The sequence below is a fragment of the Somniosus microcephalus genome, chromosome 9 (genome assembly GCF_052327205.1).
Source record: "Somniosus microcephalus isolate GS21.2 chromosome 9, FLI_Smic_1.0, whole genome shotgun sequence".
NCBI lineage: Eukaryota > Metazoa > Chordata > Chondrichthyes > Squaliformes > Somniosidae > Somniosus > Somniosus microcephalus.
This window is the reverse complement of record NC_140995.1, coordinates 138,672,470-138,696,127: the sequence shown is the minus strand read 5'-3', so window position 1 is coordinate 138,696,127 and position 23,658 is coordinate 138,672,470. Positions and strand designations below refer to the sequence as shown.

Here is a 23,658-nt window from a genome sequence, read left to right as displayed (position 1 = left end):
TACTTCAATAGCATCAGAAAACTTCAATATAATTTATTCGATGCTAATGCCTATATGATAAATAAAAAAGGCCCAGTAGACCCCTAAAACACTCCACTACCATCATCCCATATAGAACCATAGAAATCTATAGCTTAGAAGGAGGCAATCAAGCCCACTGTGCCTATGTTGGCTCTTTGCTAGTGTAGTTCAAAATTAATCCCACTGACCCACCCTATTCCCTTGGCCCTGTATCTTACTCTGCTTCAAATATTTATCTCTGTCTCAGCCATTCCCTGTGGCAAAGCATTCCATGCTCCAACAACCTACTGTGTGAAGAAATTTCTCCTAACCTTTTTCCTCATTCTGTGACAATTTTAAATTGATGTCTCCTCATCCCTGACTCCCCAATCAAAGGAAATAGTCTTTCTACTAAAACCCTTCATAATTTTAAAACTTCTATTAAATCTCCTATTATCCTTCTCTGCTTCAGTGGAAAAAGTCCTAGTATCTCGTTTTTCCTCATAATTATAATTTCCATCCTGGGCATAATTTTGGTGAATGTATGCTAATTATAGCTTTATTATGCTTTCTATAATATGGTGCCCAAAACTGCACACAGTAGTCTAACTGTAGCCTAACCTATATTTTGTACAAATTTATCATTCTTTACTCTTGTACACTATGCCCCTATTTATAAAATTGCAAATGCTATTGGCCTTTTTTATGGCTTTATCTGCTTGTACTTGCACTTTCCTGGAATTATGTATTTGAGCCCCTATGTCACGCTGTTCATCCACACCCTTCAGTGTCATTTCATAGAGTCTATACTCCCATTCATTGGTTTTCTTCCCAAAATATATTCCTTGACATTTATTCACATTAAATTGCATATTTCACCTATCTGCCCATTCAACTAACCTATCTATGGTTTCCTGTTGGCTGTTACAGTTTCCCTCACTGTTAGTCTAACCCGCCCCCACTATTTTTGCGTCATAAATTTCTAGATTGTACTGCCAACACCCAAGTCCAAATCATCTTTATACACGGGACAAAAGTAGACCCAGCACTGACCCCTAGGGTACACCACTTCCAAACCTTTTCCAATCTAATAACACCCATTTACCCTAATTCTTGTCCATCAACCAACATTTTTTCCATGCTGCAACATTCCCTTTCATACCGTGTGCCTTAATTTTCATAGCAAGCAGCACTCTATTCTGAAAATCCATAACATCCATCATGTAACCTTTATGGATAATATGTAATTTCCTCAAAAAATTAAATTAAGTTAGTCAAGCAGGACCTGCCCTCTACACCTCTATAGCATATAACTCTGATTACTCTTGCCTTTCTTAGTATTCACTAATTTCAAATCATATTCGGGACCCTACACCTCGGATGTTTCTGCTCCTGGGTGCGTTGGATTGCCTGAGTACAGTACATAGAAGAAAATTGTGCAGGCAAGGTCACAAGCTGGTAGATGGGCCGATCTAATTTTCCATCTATTTAAATGAATGGAGTGTGATACTACTTGCCCAGTTTTTCTCCATGTATTGTGCCCTGATGCTCCAATACAGCTTGGCTCAAGAACTGGAATATCTGCCCCTAGATGTTTATCCACAACTAAGGTAAGATTAGAATGGGCTATATTTTCCTGGCTTATTTTGTTCCCCTTTCTGGAACAGGAGTGTAACATTTTCCACCCTTCCATTCTTTTGTGCGATTCCCATTTTCAAGGATTTTTTTGAAAACTATGATTAGTACTTCTGTATTTATTTCTCACCCTCTTTCAGCATTGTAGGATGTATACCATGTGGGCCTGGTGACCTGTCTATTTTTTATTCCTATTTGTTTTTTTAATACAGCGTCCTTAAGAATACTTATCTCCTGTAGTGCCTCTTCCATGTATTTCTACAGGCCTACATTCAACTTCCTCTAAAAACTGATACCTATAAATTACTTATTAAGCATTTTCATGCCTTCACTCTCAAGCACAAAATGGCCCCCTTCATTGCTAAGTGTTTTCCTTCCTTCTTTGAACACTCTTGTATTTGTTATGTGCTCTTGGCTTTCCTAATCTTTTCTTTTTTGCTTCCTTTTTAAAACTTCTTGTATTTTTCTTCTGTATTATCCCTCTGGGGCCCAAAATCTACAGCCCTTCTGGTGCAGTCCCATTGTAACTCCAGCAAGAGTGCACCTGAAAGGACAAAAGTTAGGCCCAGACGCAGAAATGCCAGGTTCCAACCTTACATTGGGACATTCAAGGTGCTTTGTAGGGGGCGGAATCCCCGTCTGCCCCTTACAAAGCCACTGAGGCAGGATGCAGTAGGATTGGGGGCGGAGATTTCCAAAACCAGCAGTTCCTACATCCCCAACTCTCAGACAGACTTGGCATTTCTTTGATGGCAGTACGCCTCATAAGACCAGCCATACATGGCTGCTAAAAGACCCATATGGGCCCCACCTGGGGATTCAAGAATGAAAACGGCTTGGGACCTCGCAACTACAAAATGTTTCAGTATTTTCAGTCAACCAGCTTGGGGGGTGCCAATGGGCAGCATATGTTTTATTTAGTGAAGGGTCCGGCACACCCCTCACAGCAAGCTAACTTCAGCAGATTTCCCAGCCTTTTGGGGCAGGCGGACAACCAAGAAGTGCCCGAGTGGCACGGGTGTCTGCCATTCTCACATTATTTGAAGGGATCTCACCCTAACCATGCAAACTTTGGCGGGGTCAGTGCTGAGGGTCTCAGGTGGGCACATACGCCAGGATGCACCCTCCTGCAGAATTTTGCAACCCTATATTTATAATATCTCTTTTTTAAATCTCATATTTGCTGTAATCTCTCTATATTTATTCTTTTGATGTAGTACCCCATCACAGCCAACCCTGATGCCATCCTCAGCCAAACATCTACATGATATTTTCTCTTCCTTAACTCAGGTTGCCGAGGCCAATTTTCATGTCCCTACTGCCACTCAAACTATGATCAACTAACTCAGCACAGAGTAAGGTTAGATCATAATTTAAAAAAATAGAATTTCTACAATAATGCAATGGCACAATGAGTTGTGTACCTCCTGTACTACTGAATGATAGAATCTGGATTTGTGCCTCATTAGCTATGTGGAAATTTTCCAATTGCTCTTTTTATCTCTCTTTATTTCCTTTCACTGCAGCCCAATCTGTCAGCCTGGGAAGAAATAAATTGTGGAAACTCAGTAAATCAGTTTAGACACAATTGGATATATTAGAATAGAATGGAACCTACAATTCATCAGTTCATCAACAATTGAAGCCAACTGCAAACAAAAGAAACCAACTAGAACAACTACTTGAAGTGCCACAGAATGAGAGATGTAGCTTTGGCCTTTCACTTTCATGAGATCCAGGTGTTAGCTGTCTCCTTCTGGAGAGCTATCAATTGGCAAAGTGCTTCTCAACAGAGAGGGAAGTAAAATCATTGGGAGCATCATCACTGGGCCATTCTCACGTCCTTCCTCAGAGGTAGAACAATAGTCTACACTATCAGATACAGGGGACGTATGTGGCAGGAGGGATCAGCAAGGGGGGGAGAACGGGGGAAACAGAAAAATAATATGGAGATCGGGTGGGAAAGTGGAGTTGAGGGCGATGATCAGCCATGATTTTATTGAATGGTGGAGCATGCTCGAGGGGCCATATGGCCTACTCCTGCTCCTATTTCTTATGTTCTTATGTTACTATAGGTGAATATCCCCAAAATTAGATACATTTGCAAATGTTGGCAGGTTTTTGAAAGTGTATGATAAAAAAAAATAGTATTTTAGATTGCTACGTTCCTGTTTCAATATAATATTGAAAGGAGGGCTCCAACTTTCCTTGGGAAATGGTGCCAAAGGATAAATTCTTTAGTTGAATGTGAAATTAGGGGTCGTGGTGGAACAAACCAGCTTAAGACAACAAATCAACTCATATGTACCCATATAATCCTAACCAGTGTTCCACAAAATGTTCCAGTTTTGTTGACATTCAATGAAAAATCAAATCTTTTTTATTTTTAATGTGTTCGTAACAGCTAATAATGTTAACTATCTTATTTGATACTTTTTCTGGAGAAAAAACACGAGCCAGATATACAATTTGCTTTCTTATTATCGAACGCTGAGTGAAGCATTCACAAAGCAGTGTGCGTTGTATGTAGTGTGACGGGGGTCTCTTCTGTCAAGGTTTAGATTCTGGGTGGCTGATAGCAGCTTGGATTAAGGCTACAGTTGGTGGAGAAGGAATGCTGAACGTAAAGGTGAATGCAAAGGTGGAATATAAGGCTTTGCAAGAAAGGTGCTTTCAGCATCCAGTGTATAAACCATGACTTGCTGTATTCATGGCCAGCTTGAATAAAGACAGCTCCGAGAGCTATTCAATAGTACCTAGTCAGCAGAAATAATCACAGTAACAGGTCTTCCTGCTGAAGAACACAGGTGTGTTTCCATGGGGACAGGATCCAAGAGAGGGATACTTATTGTGTTTGCAGAGGGCAAGGTTGACTGCTACCATTGCAAGGTTTTGAATGTTAACGTTCGCTGTCCATTAGGTGATAAAGCTTAAGTGAAGGAGATTGAAATATTGTAAGATTTTTAAATATTTTCCAGGACATTTAAGCAGAGCAATAAATCATGTAAGGTGGACTTGAAATGATCTCAAACAATATGTGAGTCAAGGGATCTTAAGCAAAAACAAATTTAAAGAAATTTTTAAGTTTTATTCATGAATTTAGTTTTTGCCAATTAATTATTTTTTTTCTTTGAAAGGTAATAACATTGCAATACAGTAATGTTTTATATTACATTTGGTTACTCTGAAGAGTCCCTGTAAATCACATGCAGTGCACAGAGACTGCATATACCATTGTCCCAGCAATATAACTTCAAAATGGTTCCTTTCTATCATTACGGTTCCTGATATAGATATCTACTTTATTCAATTTAGTCATTAGTCTGAGAATACTGATTGACAATTTCACCTTTGTTGTTCATTTTCTAACCATCGCGATAGCTTTGGAATACAGTAGAAAAATGCATTTGACAAAAATTTTTGACAAGCATCTTTGGACATAACTAAAATTTGTGTATCTTGAGTTTGGTTGTTGTGGGTTACCAAACATAAAGATTAAAGTGAAATTTGCTGGGTATAGGGTATGCAAAAGTAATTTAAACATGCAGTTAGCTGAGCTTGTTGGTACTGGTGTTTGTGTTCGAGATTGCAATGGCTGAGTGACTATCCAATGACCTAAAACAGACGTATGATACAGTAAAAGCAAATGTGCGGCTGTTGATTCTTAGTGTAGAACAGCAAATTTATTTGTTTGTATATCATGTTTTATTTTGTGCTTGCTAACAGAATTCTGGCATCCATAAGCGAAACAGCAGCTCCACTTGTAAACATAAAAAAGAAAGACTTGCATTTATATAGCACATTTCATGATCTCAGGACATCCCAAAGCACTTTACAGCCATTGGCCTAGAAATTCGGTTGGTTGCACAAGCGATTAGCGCCTAAAGAGCCCGAGATTTGGGGCGTTACCCAATTTTCGGACGTGCGCAGTGATCCTAGTGCATCCTGCCATATTGAGTAGCCTGTTAGCGCTGGTGCTAAGTCTTTGAGCCCGCTCGCGGGCACAGCCAGATAATGACGTCATTTCATTGTGCAATGCCTTTTTGGCGCCCCGTACCGGAAATTCAGTGGCGCCCCCCTCCGTTCCGCCTGGCGCTATTAGTGACAGTTGGATGGAATGTTACCAGGTCCTTCTCGGACTCGGGGGGGGGGGGGGGGGGGGGGGTGCTGCTCTTTAAAGGGGACAGCACTAGTATAAAACCGGCAGCCATTTGGCCTGGCCATACTGCTCGCTGCTGGAGAGAGTTGCAGACCTTCAGTTACACAGACTTGTTCTTATTGAGCCAGAGGAGCCTTGGGACCTTCAGCCCTGTCCAGAACAGTTGGATCCAGAAAGCTGACTGCGTCTTACTCATCGGCCAGAATAATGGGAGCTGCTTTGGAGGGGAACGTCATCCTGGCTGAACAACTGGCAAGGGCACAGAGACGGAGGGAGAGAGGGCCGGGATTGGCCAGAAGGAGAAGGGCCAATGGACGTCGCCGAATCCGACCATACGCTGCCAGGATTTTCAGGCAGCAGGTCTCCTACCTTAGCATGTCGGAGGAGCAGTGTCTGCGAAGGCTCAGATTTGGTAAGGATGTTGTCACTGAGCTGTGCCACCTGCTTGCTGGGGATCTGCAGCCACGGATATGGTGCAGGACCTCTCTGTCGGTGGCCGTGAAAGTCACTGTTGCGCTCAACTTTTACGCCAGCGGATCGTTTCAGGCAGCAGCTGGGGACATATCAAATATCTCTCAATTTGCAGTGCATTGCTGCATCCAGCAAGTGACAGCTGCACTCTACAAAAGGAGGCGTGAATTAATCACCTTCCCTGTGACCCTGGAGAAGCAGGGGGAGCGCGCACAGGGCTTTGCGGCTATTGCGGACTTCCCCATGGTGCAGGGGGCCATTGATTGCACACACGTGGCTTTGCGGGTGCCATTACAGAATCCGGAGGAGTTCCGTAACCGAAAGGGCTTCCACTCCCTTAATGTGCAGCTGGTCTGTGATCACCAGCAGATGATCATGGCGGTGAACGCACAATTCCCTGGCAGCAGCCGTGACGCGTTCATCCTGCAGCAAACCTCAGTGGCTGACCTTTTTGAGGCCCCGGCTCACCCACGAGGCTGGCTTCTGGGCGACAAGGGCTATCCTCTCGGCCCATGGCTCATGACCCCGCTCCGTTTGCCCAGCATCCCGGCAGAAGAGCATTACAACAACAGCCACCAGGAACATTGTGGAGCCCACAATTGGTGTGCTGAAGCAGCGTTTCCGTTGTCTGGACCATTCGGGAGGCGTCCTACAGTACTCGCCGGAGCATGTGGCGCGCATCGTTGTCTGCTGCATGCTCCACAACCTGGCCATTCGACGCACCCAGCCAATGCCAGCCAACCCTCAAGGTCCAGCAGAGCAGGCGGAGGAGGAGGAGCATGTGGGCGAGGAGGAGGAGGAAGATGGGAGGGCTCCAGAAACTGGAAGGGCCGTTTGTCAGGCTCGTAAGGACTCTGTTCTAGGCCCCTTGGACGGAATGGTGGCTGTGATTCGAACAGCGCCCTCCAGTTCGCTGTAAGCCTATGAAGGCCTCGATGATTGTAAATAGTGTACAGCTCGATTTGTAAATAAAAAGTTTTCTTTATTTTCAAACAAGTGCTTCCTTCCAGCATGACAACGTAATGGTAACAGAAATCATAACTAACAAACTAACAGATAACTGTCTGGCAACCTGGCGAAACTAACCAAACCATAACAAACAAACACAGCAGGTGTGGACGGCCTTAAATCCGGAAAAAGAGCCGTCTTAGCACCTCCCTCTACTGGTGACCCCTTGATGGAGACCGACTCCTCTTAGGAGGTCGGCCCCTTCCCTCCCTGCAGCTCCTCCGTAATTGGACCCCAGTGGCTGCGTCAAGGCTGGGGGATGCCTGCCGAGTGTCTGGAAGCGCTGAAGCCCCTGAGGAACGGCCTGGTTGACCTCTGGGCTTGGAGGTCCTGCAAGCAGGCTGCTCCAACTGGGCATGTCTGCCGCGCAGGTGGTGGCAGCTGCTCTGCTGACGTGGCATCAGGACTGCTCACATGCAGAGAGAGGACACCTGCACCGTGGTCGGCCGAAACACTAGCACTCTGACGGGGCTGCACAGGATCATACGCCACAATCGACTGCTCCACAGATTCATGGCCTGCTGTGGTGCTGCAAGGGCCTGGGGTGATCCTGCCTGATGCAGCTAGGGTGGCAGCAGAGTGTTTACGTGGCCTCAATTTGCGTGTGGACGAGGCCAGCAAGTGACTGCGTGGCAGCAGTGAGGACCTGCATGGCGGGTGCCAGTGCTTGGAAAAAGCCATGGACAGTCCTTTCCACTGCTTTGGACAAGGCCTGGACAGACCTTTCCACTGCCTCGGACAAGCCCTGGACAGACCTTTCCACTGCCTCGGACAAGCCCTGGACAGACCTTTCCACTGCCTCGGACAAGCCCTGGACAGACCTTTCCATTGCTGGGCCGAAGCCCTGGACAGTCCTTTCCATTGCTGCCCCAACGTCCAGCACACACTTTCCCAGTGTGTCGATCAACTCCGGCATCCTCCCCACTGTAGCCATCAGCTCAGTGTGCCTGAGCTGGGCCTGGGCACTCATCTCGGCAAGGCTATGCACCTCCTCTGCACTCTGTGCAGCAGTCATGGTGGCCTGCCTCGCCCTCCGGGGAGACGGCCCCCGAGCGTCCCTACTCACCGCGCGTTGCTGCAGGCCGCTGGTTCCTGCAACTGGCTCCTCATCAGAGCCCTCCCCTCCCTCCCCTCCCCTCAAGGGAACTACTATCCCCAGTCTCCAGATGCGGTGGCTCCCCTGAGGCTGGCATGGATGGTCCGGCTTCCTCCTGGTCATCGCCTCTGGAGGCACTGGCACTGGCAGCTTGAGGGGCTGGCTCCCGAGCTGGTGATGCAACATCTGAAAGCAGGGAGGTTGAAGAGTGGCTTTAGCAAAAGGACAGTTTGGCAGCAAGGGATGCAACAGTGCGGCAATGCTATGACATGGCTCCACATTGAGAAAGCATGCTGGCGGAGGAAACAACTGGAAGGTGACCACTAATAGTAGAGAACCTTACCATCGCTGTGGACAATGGGGTTGGCAGCTGCAGTGGTGACAGGACCACTGAGGCGTCCTCCCACAATCTGGTGGACTCTCTCCTCGAGATCCGTCAGAGGCTCCAGTTGAGGACGGCCTCCTCCGGTGCGAAGCTGCTCCTTGCAGTTTCTCGCCAGCTTGGCCTGCAGGGCAAAGGACGGGAAGTGATGTTACATGATGCCCTGGGTTATCATCTCATGCCCCCCATGGTGGAACAGCCCTTACATGATGCCCTGAGTCAAATGTGCATGTGTGTGACCAGAAAGGGCCATGGGTGCTTGCTGACAGATGGCCAGTGGGGCATAGCGCACCCTGTAGCCATAAAGTCAGGTGCTAATGGAGGGATGCATAAGTTTACATTAACTCCACTCATCCTCACGACCCGAGTGAGGTCGTTGAATTTCTTCTTGCACTGCACAGGGCTCCTGGTCGCCATGCTGTTGGAGTTGACCCTCTGAGAAACATCCCTCCAAGCTCGTCGGTAATCCTTATGATTAGGCCTCCTGCCATTGTCGGGGTAGAGGACATCTTGCCGGTGCTCCACTGTGGCCACCAATTCCTCCAGAGACTCATTGGTGAAGCGCTCTGCTCTCTGCCTCACCCTCTCCATATGCTCCAAGTTTTTTGCGCCAGAGAAGGGCCTGCGCCGATTTGCAGGCCTACAAGGCGCAGACTGTGGATGCTGGAGCTGCCTGACCCACCCCTTTAAGAGCTGGCCGGCGCCTGGAAGTCTCGTGGCCCTGGGTAATTGAGAGCACTTGTGCTGCGGCTGGACGCCCCAATATTGGGTTGCGCCGGCATGTTAGCGCCTTAGGTGCCCCGTGTAACGCCTGAACTCGCACCTCAATCACCTTTGGGGCGCTGCAACCCAATATCGCACGAAGTGTCGAAGTTGCGTCTGGCTATAAAATTTGCACTCCGCCAATTCTAACGCCCCAAGCGGGGCTATACCCAATTTCTAGGCCATTATCTTTTAAGTGTTACAATTTGGAAACAGTAGCAATGTAGGAAACACAGCAGCCAATTTGCACACAGCAAGGCCCTACAAACAGCAATGTGATAATGACCTGATAATCTGTTTTATTGATGTTGGTTGAGAGATAAATATTGGCCAGGACACCGGGGAAAACTCCCCTGCCCTTCTTCGAAATAGTGCCATGAGATCTTTTATGCCCACCTGAGGGCAGATGGGGCCTCGGTTTAATGACTCATCCGAAAGATGGCACTTCCAACAATGCAGCACTCCCTCAGTTATGCACTGAGGTGTCAGCCTAGATTTAGTGCTCAAGTGGGACTTGAACCCACAATCTTCTGACTCAGAGGTGAGAGTGCTATAACTGAGCCACGTGTGACACCAATGATCCCTTTCTGCCAGTCTCGTGCTCCCCGGGAGCAGCTTTTCAAATGTTAAATTTTGCGCAGTCCCGAAACTGTGAATGCGCCGCGCAGCCACTTAAAGGGGCCACGCACCCAAAAAAATTAGGGGGAATATTGGATGACACATACTGTTACTAAGTCTGTGTGGCTGCTGTAATAAAATGTTGCATATTATCACTGTTTTGAAAACAATGCCATTAAGTATGGAACTGTGAAGAAGTACTAACATTGGTTTCAGTAGAATCCTTAAGCTTGAATTTTAGAAATATAGATGCAAAGGATTTATCTCTGTATAAAGTTCCATCGTATATATAATCTCTTAAAATACCTGGAATCTGAACAGAAACAAAACACAACAGAAGTGCTTATTGTTAAAAAGAGGAAATGCTTTGAAAGTACTTACCTTCCTATGTTAAATCATTTGAGGGGTGTACTTTATGTTTGAGCATGCGTAAATATAGTTGTTCGTACAATAAATTAATATACTATAGGCATTGTTTCGAAACTTTCTCCTCCTTCACTAGCATGGATTATAAAAAGCAGCCCCGTTGAAGTATTGTTGTACTGTTGACGAGCAAATAGCTAAATTTGACTGTCATCGTTTGATAAACAAAACATAAATCCCAATCAGCCAGTAGGAGCTCAGTACCTTTTTGGTAGATACATTCCATGGCAATCATCTCATCTCATGTGACAGCTACAGAGCATTTCCACTTGCATATAGCATGCTATTACAGACAGTCATTCACAGCAGCCTACCCCTGTAAAAGAGAAATAAAGTTTCAAAATGAAGCATAAGGAAAAATAAGGATGTAAAGAGTTTAGATTGAAGGTACCATTCCCAACTGCTTTAAGTATATATTGCAGTGTTAACAGTGTATATTTAGGAGGATTGCTTCTTGAAGGCTCAGTAGGCTTGGTTCATCTGTTTATTCATAATCAGAATAAAAGACACAGTGAACTGCATATCTGTAAATTGATTTTTAATTTATCTAATGTGAAATTTCATGCTCTCTAATCTTTACCTAGAGATATCCATTGTGCTCATAATGTCACCTTTTTCTTGGAACTGACTATGCTCCCTCTCGTGGCGAAATATGTAATCTAAAATTATATTTTGTCTTTGATAAATGTTTTCCTGGAAACAAAATGACAATTTGTCAATGTTTAAATTAGGTTCAGTGAAGAGATCAATGCAATAACTGACCCAGAACATCAAATGAAATATTTGTGTGCAGTTTTAGTGCTACATTTTGTCTATCTATAATAAATAGGGATTGCAGAGGCAAAGACGTTTCCATTAAGAAGCAGAGCTCCTGTAGGTCATCTTTCTTTGTAAAAAAAAAAGCAGTGAGAAGATTGGTTAGGGAGGAGTAGGAAGCAACAAAAGGAAAATTTACGGATTCTTCACTCAAGCTTAAAATACAAAATCCATAACAATATATTGAAGCAAAAATAGAACCCAAAAAATAGCACAACAAAAATTGACCATTTTGATGACTTACCTGAGCCAATTAAAATACCGCCGATTTAATGAGCTTGCACTGGAACGCATTGTATCAAATGTAGCTTTTTTTTGGCAAAGGAATACTGATTTGAAATGGAATGTGATTAAAAATAAGCCTGGGGCATTCAAGCAGTTTTAACAAAAGTACCATTAGCTGCGTGACAGTGTAGCACAGTGGGTTAGCGCACAACTCTTTACCACGGAGACTGAGGTTAAGATTCAGCTCATACTGATCACTCTCTGCCAGCTATGAGCTCTAAGTGAAATTGGTCCTTGCAGTTTGTAGTAGGAGTCAGCCTTCACCACACAATTGTCTAAAAAGTTGTGCTAAATTAGCAATTTTACACTCAAAGGCATAAGAATGGCTTTTGTGGGAAATGGAAGAGTTTAAACTGCTGCAATATTATGTCCATTTTAAGGCTTGGGGAAAGGCACATTACTGGGGCAGAGAAAGCTTTACTTTGGATCTGACTGAGCTATAACTGACCTGGCAGTGCTTGATACCGGCACTGCTTGATACCAGCACCTAAGTGCCCACAATAAAGTTTCCATTCCCAGCCCTGATATTCCTCACCATGAAGAGCACTGTACTTCAACAATCAATATCAATTTATAAAGCACAGTATGCAGGAAAAGTTGCTCTCACTTGCTTTTCTTATTTCCATCTCTGTCTTTGTTGCATCTCTTCATGTCAGACTTTGCACCAGCGCTGGCTGCATATGCTGCAGTGCGATTAGTGCGAGTACTAAGATTTTCTAAGAACTAACATGGCAATTGGTAATATAAAGCCCATAGATTTACAGAGTTTGTCATTTTCTTTATTGACATCAGGGCTTACTGTTGATGGTTCCTATTATATATATATATATATATATATATATATATATATATATATATATTGATGATGAGTCTGTATATATTCAAAATAACTTATCCAAATCAGACCTGTGTGGGGTATCTTCTGATGTATTCGCGTTTATCTTGTCCTATCTATCTCTCCTGAGGTCAGCACTTTCTACTTCCATCCTTCCAAAAATACAATTACTAGAAAGTAAAACCATGAGCAGCTTTCCCAGCACTACACATGATTTTTGTAGCACCTGCATACATAAAAAAAACTCTATGAAGTGCCTTCAAACAGTTACTGCATTAAAGCATATACAAAATAAGTTGCTGTAGATATATTTCAATTCCCTGCACAAACACTTGCTGGTTAAAATGTATTTTCAGTTTGCCACACTTCTATATTGTATTATATTATCAAAGCGAGTAGCTGACCTCTTGCCATGTCTCTCAGCAATTCATTCCTGAGTCAACTGTGAAGGAGTGTTCACTGGACATGCAAATTGAATAATGTTTCAATTTTTCCTGCCTTTGTCTGGGGAGGTTTGTTGCATCCCTTAGATAGCATAATTGAGATTAAGCCGGTAATGGGCAGGAAACCACAGGCTGCAGCATGGCCACAACCTGCTATTCTGTGGCACAGCATGTTTACGCTTCTACTCAATAGGCCAATGAGCTGCTATACGTAAGTGTTATAAATCTGAAATCCGTCACATTACCTTGTCTAAGTTCTAAGCTTCCTTACTTGGATAATAAAGGATATAAAGGTCAAAGTATGCAAAATCCCATGCTATTGTTGGGGCCTGGCACACATTTTTGGAGTCATATATAAAAATAATATGCAGTAATAGTGTGGAGGACGAATTCATGGAATGTATGCAAGATAGTTTTCTAGATCAGTATGTTGAGGAACTAACTAGGGGACAGGCTATTTTAGATCTAGTATTGTGCAATGAAAAAGGGTTAATTAATCTTGTGCTTCTTCGGCAGTCCCTCAGAACCGAGGATGACTTGCTTTCACATTAAAAATGAGTTTGCAGGTGACTGATTAGTCCAATGCAGGACCTACAGTCTCTGTCACAGGTGGGGCAGATGGTGGTTGAAGGGCAGGTGGCTGGGGTGCTTGGGTTGACATGCGCTCCTTGCGCTACCTGCGCTTGGCTTCCGCTTGCTCCCGGCAAAGAGACTCGAGGTGTTTGGCGCCTTCCCAGATGCTTCTCCTCCACTTTGTTCGGACTTGGGCCAGGGATTCCCAGGTGTCGGTGGGGATGTTACACATTTTCAAGGAGGCTTTGAGGGTGTCCTTGAAGCATTTCCTCTGCCCACCTGGGGTTCTCTTGCCGTGCCAGAGCTCCGAGTAGAGCGCTTGTTTTGAGAGTCTCGTATCGGGCATGCGGACAATGTGACCCGTTCATCGGAGCTCATTGAGCGTGGTCAAAGCTTCGATGTTGGCCTGAGCAAGAACACTGATGTTGGTGCGCCTATCCTGCCAATGGATTTGCAGGATCTCGCGGAGGCAGTGTTGGTGGTACCTCTCCAGTGCTTTGAGGTGCCTGCTGTACATGGTCCATGTCTGAGGCATACAGCAGGGCGGGTATCACTGTTGCTCTGTAGACCATGAGCTTACTGCCAGGTTTGAGGTCCATGTCTTCAAACACTCTCTTCCTCAGGTGACCGAAGGCTGCACTGGCACACTGAAGGCGGTGTTGGACTTCGTCATCGACGTCTGCCCTTGTTGACAGTAGGTATGGAAAGTGGCCTATGTTGTCCAAGGCCTTGTCGTGGATTTTGATAATCGGGGGGTAGTACGGTGTGGTGGGGGCAGGTTGGTAGAGGACCTTTGTCTTACGGATGTTTAATGTAAGGCACATGCTATCGTACGCTTCGGTGAAGGTGTTGACGATGGTTTGGAGTTCAACCTCCGAGTGAGCGCGGACGCAAGCGTCGTCTGCATACTGTAATTCGACGACAGAGGTTGGGACGACCTTGGATCTGGACTGGAGGCGACGGAGGTTGAACAGTTTACCATTTGTTCTGTAAATTAGCTCCACTCCAGTGGGGAGCTTACTGAGGGTGAGATGGAGCATTGCAGCAAGGAAGGTCGAAGAGCGTTGGTGCGATGACATCGCCTTGCTTGACCCCGGTTCGTACGTGAATTGGGTCTGGTGGAACCGTTCGTCAGAATCATGGCTTGCATGTCTTCGTGAAGCAGGCAGAGGATGGTGACAAACTTTTGAGGGCAGCCGAATTTGAGGAGGGCACTCCATAATCCCTCACGGTTGACAGTGTCAAAGGTCTTTGTGAGATCAAAGAAGGCCATGTACAGCGGTTGTAATTGATGTGCGGTGAAGATCATGTCCATTATGCCCCTTAGTGGGCGGAATCCGCATTGCGACTCTGGGAGGAGCTCTTCGGCCACTGGGAGAAGGTGAATGAGGGGGATTCTTGCGATGACTTTCCCTGTGGCAGACAGCAGGGAAACTCCTCTGTAATTACCGCAATCGGACTTGTCACCTTTCTTGAAGATGGTCACAATTATGGCATCTCTGAGATCCCCTGGCATGCTCTCCTTCCTTAATTAATCTCCTCTTCATTAATAACCTTGTAGTAAAGGGGCCCTTAGGGAAGAGTGACCATAATATGGTAGAATTTTATATAGAGTTTGAAAGTGATTTAGTTAAATCCAAAACTATGGTGTTAAATCTAAACAAAGCAAACTACGTAGGTATGAGGGGTGAGTTGGCTAAGGTAGATTGGGAAACTACATTAAAAGGTATGATGGTAGAGAAGCAATGGCTAGTATTTAAAGAATTAATATATAATTTACAACAAAGATACATTCCTTTAAGGCACAAAAACCCCACAGGAAAAGTGGTCCAACCTAGGCTAACAAGAGAAGTTAAAGATAGTATTAGATTAAAGGAAGAGGCTTATAATGTTGCCAAAAATAGTAGTAAGCCTTGTAGTGTATAACTTGAAGAAGGAACTATATTCTGCAGCCCCTGTATACTGCAGTACCAGTAGTGACCACCCCTGTATATAAGCCTGTGTAGTAACTTTGTATAGTAGTTCCAGTTTTGTCTCCATTCAGTAAACACCTGTTATAACCAACTTCTGCAGTCCGTGTCTCAATTACACACAGACGTTACAAGCCTGAGGATTGGGAGGATTTTAGAATTCAGCAAAGGAGGTCCAAGAAATTGATAAAGAAAGGGAAAATACAAATATGAGAGTAAACTAGCGAGAGACATAAAAACAGACAGTAAAAAGGAAAAGATTAGCGAAAGTAAATGTGGGTCCCTTACAGGCTGAGACAGGAGAAATTATAATGGGAAATGGCAGTGAAATGAAACAAATATTTTGGGGGTGATTTTTGCCAGCCCTGGGGAGGTGGGTATGGAGGTGGGACTGCCGGAAAAATGGCAGAATCTTGGGGCGGGTACCCATCCCGCCCTCAACATGCCTCCATGCCATCTTCCCAGTTGGCGGGTACCCAACCCGCGCTGGGAGCCACCTCCTCGAGGCGGGAAGGGGATTGGTGCCAATTAACTGCTTGTTAACAGATAGTTAACGGGCACTTTTTTTGGATAATCCCTATTTTGCTACCTAAAGTGTAGGCTTCCTGATGGCTCTGAACCTCGCCAGGGTCAACAAGGCGAGCCGTGGGTCTGCGGGGGTTGTTGGGCCGAGATGTCCGGTGCGCAGGTGAGTGATGGGTGCGTGTGCAGAGGTAAGTGTGTGAGGTGAGTGTAAAATGTTTTAATAAGTTTTACTTACCTTTGCTTCTTCCTCCACGCTTCATCCTTTCAGGTCTTTGGAGTCCCTCAGCTCACCGGCAGAGAAAGCAGAATGGCCGCTGCATTCTCAAATGCATCAGCTTTCTGCTTTCTGCTCAGGACAGATCTCTAAGTGAGCCTGTGTCCCAGGACTCAACTTAGAAGACAGATTGTCAGTGCTTGACAGCTTCACAGTGCTGTCCATTGATGACAATTCATCTGTCAAAAGCTCTTGACAGATGAAACGTCACTCGCTGATGTCACCAGTAATCGGCTTTCCCTTAGTTGGCCTGCTAAGCCCGCTGGGCGAGTTTAACAAGGTCAATCAAGGGAAAATAGCATGGGTTGGCCAGATGTCGATGGAGGCGGGACTAAAACCCGACAAGCAGCAGTCCCGCCTCCATCATGTCCCCATTGGCAAAATCAGCCCCTTTGTGTCTGTCTTCACGGAAGATGACGCAAAAAACTTCCCGGAAATAGTGGAGAACCAAGGCTCTAGCGAGAATGAGGAACTGAAAGAAATTAGTATTAGTAAAAAAATAGTACTGGAGAAATTAATGGGGCTGAAAGCCGATTAAACCCCCTGGACCTGATGGCCTACATCCTAAGGTTTTGAAAGCAGTGGCTAGAGAGATAGTGGATGCATTGGTTGTCATTTTCCAAAATTCCATAGATTCTGGAACGGTTCCTGTGGATTGAAAGGTAGCAAATGTAACCTCACTATTTAAGAAAGGAGGGAGAGAGAAAACGGGGAACTACAGACCAGTTAGCCTGACATCAGTAGTAGGGAAAATGCTAGAATCTATTATTAAGGATGTGGTAACAGGGCACTTAGAAAATAATAATAGGATTGGGCAGAGTCAACACGGATTAATGAAAGGGAAAATCGTGTTTGACAAATCTGTTAGAGTTTTTTGAGGTTGTAACTAACAGAATAGATAAGGGGGAACCAGTGGATGTGATGTATTTGGATTTTCAGAAGGCATTCGATAAGGTGCCACACAAGAGGTTATTAAACAAAATTAGGGCTCATGGGATTGGGGTTAATATACTAGCATGGATTGAGGATTGGTTAACAGAGAAAACAGTAGGAATAAACAGGTCATTTTCGGGTTGGCAGGCTGTAACTAATAGGGTCAGTGCTTGGACCTCAGCTATTCACAATCTATATCAATGAGTTGGATGAGGGCACCAAATGTAATATATATAAATTTGCTGACGATACAAAGCTAGGTGGGAATGTAAGTTGTGAGGAGGATACAAGGAGGCTTCAAGGGGATATAGACAGGCTAAATGAGTGGGTAAGAACATGGCAAATGGAACATAATGTGGAGAAATGTGAAGTTTTCCACTTTTGTAGGGAAAATAGAAAAGCAGAGTATTTTTTAAATGGTGAGAGATTGGAAAATGTTGATGTTCAGAGGGACCTGGGTGTCCTTGTACATGAATCACTGAAAGTTAACATGCAGGTACAGCAAGCAATTAGGAAAGCAAATAGTATGTTGGCCTTTATTACAAGAGGATTTGAGTATAAGAGTAAAGACGTCTTACTGCAATTATATAGGGCGCTGGTGAGACCACACCTGGAGTATTGTGTACAGTTTTGGCCTCCTTACCTAAGGAAGGATATATTTGCCATAGAGGGAGTGCAACAAAGGTTCACCAGACTGGTTCCTGGGATGGGGGAGATTGTCCTATGAGGACAGATTGAGTAGACTAGGCCTAGAGTTTAGAAGAATGAGAGGTGATCTCATTGAAACATACAAAATTCTTACAGGGCTTGACAGGGTAGGTGCAGGGAAGATGTTTCCCCTGGCTGAGGAGTCTAGAACCAGGGGTCACAGTCTCAGAATAAGGGGTCAGCCATTTAGGACTGAGGAGGAGAAATTTCTTCGCTCAGAGGGTGGTGAATTTTTAGAATTCTCTACCCCAGAGTGCCGAGGGTGGTGAATCTTTAGAATTCTCTACCCCAGAGTGCCGTGGAGGCTCAGTCATTGAGTATATTCGAGACCGAGATTGATAGATTTATGGATATTAAGGGAATCAAGGGATATGGGTATAGTGCAGGAAAGTGGAGATGAGGTAGAAGAACAGCTATGATCTTATTGAATGGCGGAGCAGGCTCGAAGGGCCAAATGGCCTACTCCTGCTCCTATTTCTTATGTTAATGCTTGCATTTCTGTCGTGCCTTTCAATTCAAAACATCTCAATGTGTTTTACACAATCAGTTATTTTTTTGAAGTGCAGTGACTGTTCTGCAAGTAAATATTGCAGTCATTCTGCACCAGCAACTCTCCACAAGCAGCAACAAGATGAATAACCAATCTACCTGTTATTACGTAGTATTAATTAGGGAGGAATGTTGGCAAGGGCATTACATTGAGGCTAATGTGGAGAAGTCCAGAACCAGAATCTGTACAATGTTGATGCATGAAGTTAAAACATTGCAGGCTATGATAGCCACAAGCAACAATACCTGCACTTATATAGTGCCTTTAACATAGGAAATATTCCCAAGATATTCACAGATGTGTAATTGGACAAAAATTGTCACCAAGCCAATGAAGGAGTTATTAGGAGGGGTGACTATAAGCTTGGTCCAAGGTAGGTTTTAAGGAGGAAAGAAAGGTGGAGAGGCAAAGAGGTTTAGGGAGAGAATTCCAGAGCTTAGGTCCTAGGGTCTAGACGGCTGAAGACACGAATGTCAACGGTAGGACGAAGAAAAAGGGAATCTGTAAGAGACCAGAGTTGGAGGAACACCGAGTTCTTGGAAATCAAAGGGCTAGAGGAGGTTACAGAGATAGAAGGGGTAAGGCAATAAAGGAATTTGAACACAAAGATGATCATTTTTAAATTGGAGCTGTTGGGGGACTTGGAGCTAATGTAGGTCAGCAAGCACAGGGGTGATGAGTAAGTAGGACAGGATACAAACAGCAGAGGCTCAGATGAGCTGAGGTTTATGGAAGGTGGAGGATGTACGGTCGGCCAGGCGAGCATTGGAATAGTCAACTCTGCAATTGACAAAGGCATGGATGAGGGTTTCAGCAGTAAATAGGCTGAGGCTGGGGCAGCGATGGACGATATTATGAAGGAGGAAGTAGGCAGTCTGTGTGATGGAGAGGATGTGAGGTCGGAAGCTCCGCTCAGGGCCAAATAGGACCCGGAGGTTAGGAACAGTCGGCTTCAACCTGTGACAGTGGCTGGAGAGAGGGTTAGAATTGGAGATGAGGGAACAGAGTTTCTGACGGGGCTGAAGATGATGGCTTTGGTCTTCCCAATGTTTAACCAGAGGAATTTGTGGCTCATCCAAGACTGGATATCAGACATGCAGGCTGACAACATAGAGACATTGGAGGGATCGAGAGAGGTGGTGGAGAGGTAGAGCTTGGTGTCATCAGCGTATATGTGGAACCCGATGCCATGTCTTCAGATGATGTCGCCGAGGAGCAGCGTATAGATGAGGAACAGGAGGGGGCCAAGAATAAATCTTTGGAAGACACGAGATAATCACGTGCGAGCAGGAAGAGAAGCCATTGCTGGTCATGGTCTGGCTACAATTGGATAGGTAAGAGTTGAGCCAAGCCAGGGCAGTCTCACTCAGCTGGACAATGGAGTAGAGGCATTGGAGGAGGTTGGTGTGGCCAACCATATCAAAGTTTGCAGAGAGGTTGAGAAGGACAAGGAGGGATAGTGCACCACAATCTCAATTATAGAGGATGACATTTGTGAGTTTGATTTGGGCCGTTTCAGTGCTGTGGCAGGGGCAGAAACCTGGAAAAATTCAAACATGGAATTGCAGGAAAGATGGGCATGGATTTGGCTGGAGACAACACGCTCAAGGCCTTTGGCGAGTAAAGGAAGTTTCGAGATGGGATGATAGTTTGCAACGACAGAGGGGTTGAGGTTTTTTGACGAAGGTGATAATGGCAGTTTTGAAAGGGAGGGGGACAGTACCTAGAGAGAGGGAAACCTTTACAATGTCAACTAGCATAGGGGCCTGGAAGGAAAGGTAGGTGGTCAGCAGTTTAGTTGGAATGATGTCGAGTGAACAGAAGGTGGATGTCATGGACAAGATGAGCTCAGAGAGAGCATGAAACGAGATAGGAGAGAAACTAGACATAGTCATGGGCATAAAGTGTGTGGCAACTTCAGGGACATCTGCAATGGCATACTTTGGCCCTTAGGCCAGTCTTTCTATTTATTATGAGTGCTCATAATGTTGCCACAGTGGTTTAGGGCTCCATTGGCTCCTCCTCCTTGGACAGGCTTAAGGGTTGCATGGAGAGAGCCGTTGGTAAACCCTTCATTTTTTAAAATTCATTCATGGGATGTGGGCATTGCTGCAAGGCCAGCATTTATTGCCCACCCCTAATTGCCCTCGAAGTTGGGGTGAGCCGCCATCTGGAACCGCTACAGTCCTTGTGATGAAGGTACTCCCACTGTGCTGTTAAGTAGGGAGTGCCAGGATTTTGACTCCGCGACGATGAAGGAATGGCAATAAATTTCCAAGTCAGGATGGTGTGTGACTTGGAGGGGAACTTGGAAGTGATGGAGTTCCCATGAGCCTGCTGCCCTTGTCCTTCTAGGCGGTAGAGGTTGCAGGTTTGGGAGGTGCTGTTGAAGAAGCCTTGGTGAGTTGCTGCAGTGCATCTTGTAGATGGTACACACTGCAGCCACATTACACCGGAGAGAGTGAATGTTTAAGGTGCTGGGTGGGATGCCAATCAAGTGGGCTGCTTTGTCCTGGATGATGTCGAGCTTTTTGAATGTTGTTGGAGCTGCACTTATCCAGGCAAGTGAAGAGTATTCCAACACACTCCTGACTTGCATCTTGTAGACGGTGGAAAGGCTTTGGGGAGTCAGGAGGTGAGTCACTCACAGAATACCCAGCCTCTGACCTCTTGTTGCCACAGTATTTATGTGGTTGGTCCAGTTAAGTTTCTGGTCAATGGTTACCCCCAGAATGTTGATGGTGGGGGATTCGACGATGGTAATGCCATTGAATGTCAAGGAGATGTGGTTATACTTTCTCTTGTTGGAGATAGTCATTGCCTGGCACTTGTGTGGTGTGATTGTTACTTGCCACTTATCAGCCCAAGCCTGAATGTTGTCCAGGTCTTGCTGCATGCAGGCACGGACTGCTTCATTATCTGAGGAGTTGCGAATGGAATTGAACACTGTGCAATTATCAGCGAACATCCCCACTTCTGACCTTATGATAAGGGAAGGTCATTGATGAAGCAGCTGAAGATGGTTGGGCTAGGACACTGCCCTGAGGAACTCCTGCAGCGATGTCCTGGGACTGAGATGATTGGCCTCCAACATCCACAACTATCTTCCTCTAGCCAGTGGAGAGTTTTCCCTCTGATTGCCATTGACTTCAATTTTACTAGGGCTCCTTGATGCCACACTCTGTCAAATGCTGCCTTGATATCAAGGGCAGTCACTCTCACCTCACCACTGGAATTCAGCTCTTTTGTCCATGTTTGGACCAAGGCTATAATGAGGTCTGGAGCCAAGTGGTCCTGGTGGAACACAAACTGGGCATCAGTGAGCAGGTTATTGGTGAGTAAGTGCTGCTTGATAGCACTATCGACGACACCTTCCATCACTTTGCTGATGATTGAGAATAGACTGATGGGGCGGTAATTGGCTGGATTAGGTTTGTCCTGCTTTTTGCGAACAGGACAGACCTGGGCAATTTTCCACTTTGTCGGGTAGATGCCAATGTTGTAGCTGTGCTAGAACTGTTTGGCTAGAGGCGTGGCTAATTCTGGAGCACAAGTCTTCAGCACTACAGCCGGGATGTTGTCCGGGCCCATTGCCTTTGCTGTATCCAGTGCGCTCAGCCATTTCTTGATATCACATGGAGCAAATCAAAATGGCTGAAGACTGGCTTCTGTGATGGTGGGAACTTTAGGAGGAGGCCGAGATGGAACATCCACTCGGCACTTCTGGCTGGAGATGGTTGCAAATGCTTCCCCCTTGCCTTTTATACTAACGTGCTGGACTCTGCCATCATTGAAGATAGGGATGTTCTTGGAACCTCCTCCTCCCATTAGTTGTTTAATTATCCACCACCATTCACTACTGGATGTGGCAGGACTGCAGAGCTTTGATTTGATCCATTGGTTGTGGTATTGCTTCGCTCTGTCTATAGCATGCTGCTTCCGCTGTTTAGCCTGCATGTTTTCCTGTGTTGTAGCTTCACCAGGTTGGCACCTCATTTTTGGGTACAGCTGGTGCTGCTTCTTGCATGCTCTTCTAACCTTATCGTTGCCATCAGATCTGCTGTCACGGAGATCAGTAGATTTGCTGAGACAGTACCCAAAAGCAGGCTACGGGTAATGTTCCTGTCTCTCAATAAACCAACATAGCCACAACCTTACACTAGCCGCCTCTGATGACTGTTGATGTGTGAAAGAGTGTGCGGAACCAGGCTGCCAAACAGCTGCCGACGTAGTACAGCCTGCTGATTGGCTATCTCAGGTCTCTGCTCACAGAGGGTGAAGGCTATCTCAATCGCCCCTCGGTGCATGCTTCAGCCAATGAGGGAGCACAGAGAAGTAGCATTAGATTAGGTAGTAAGGCGTATCAATCTCACACTCTCATCAAGGTGAGGGACTGGCTTGGCAATCACTAGCAAGATGCAGATGACATTTAGGAAAATAAAATTTGGTTGCACTTCAGTTGCATTGTGTTCTTGTTATGGCATTGGACAGGAAACCATATTTTGGACCTGTAGGGCATGTGCTGGAGATGGGCCTGGAGCTGGTTGCCGGGGTACAGCGAAGTAAAGACATGGAGAGATTTGTAAAAGTGGGGAAAGAATCTGAATTTGGTATGTGGGAGATAGTAGCCAAAGATTGCTGGCAAGAATGTGGTGGTGGAGTTTTTTTTGGACAAGTTGTAATTTGGGTAGAGAGGAGATGAGATTGGTGAGGTCGCCATTTGCAAAGTTGTGTCCTGAGGTAACAAATGAAAGAACAAAATATACTTGTACTTTGCTGCAGTTTACAACGTCACCTGAACCCTGCGATGAGAATAAATGTGTATCGAATATTTGGATGTGGGCTGGTTGTCCGACCAGTGGCTTAAATCTTGTGCAAAGTACAGCTGAATTTTAATATGTTCTGCTGGTAGGAAAGGCATGATTTTCCTGCGACTCCCTAGCCAGCATGGGGTTCGGTGTGGCGGGACTTCTTCTTGCCCCATGCCTACACTCCTGACCTTGGATGATTTCCTGGGTGCAGGCTGATTTTAGTAACTCAATAGAGTTTTAACAATTTCTGACATTATCAGGGAAACTACAGCATTGTAGTCTGGCTGGCTGCATCTGGGACAGATGAAGAAAATTAATTTTTTTTACAAACATTTTTAAAAATTGGGGCAGAGGGAGTGTAATTGATTGCCCCTTGATTTA

At 45.4% G+C, this 23,658-nt stretch overlaps 1 pseudogene; it reads right to left on the bottom strand.

Annotated features, from left to right (window-relative positions):
- Window positions 1-19,176: 19,176 nt before the first annotated feature.
- LOC147112719 (uncharacterized) lies at window positions 19,177-22,462 on the bottom strand (annotated as a pseudogene).
- Window positions 22,463-23,658: the final 1,196 nt, after the last annotated feature.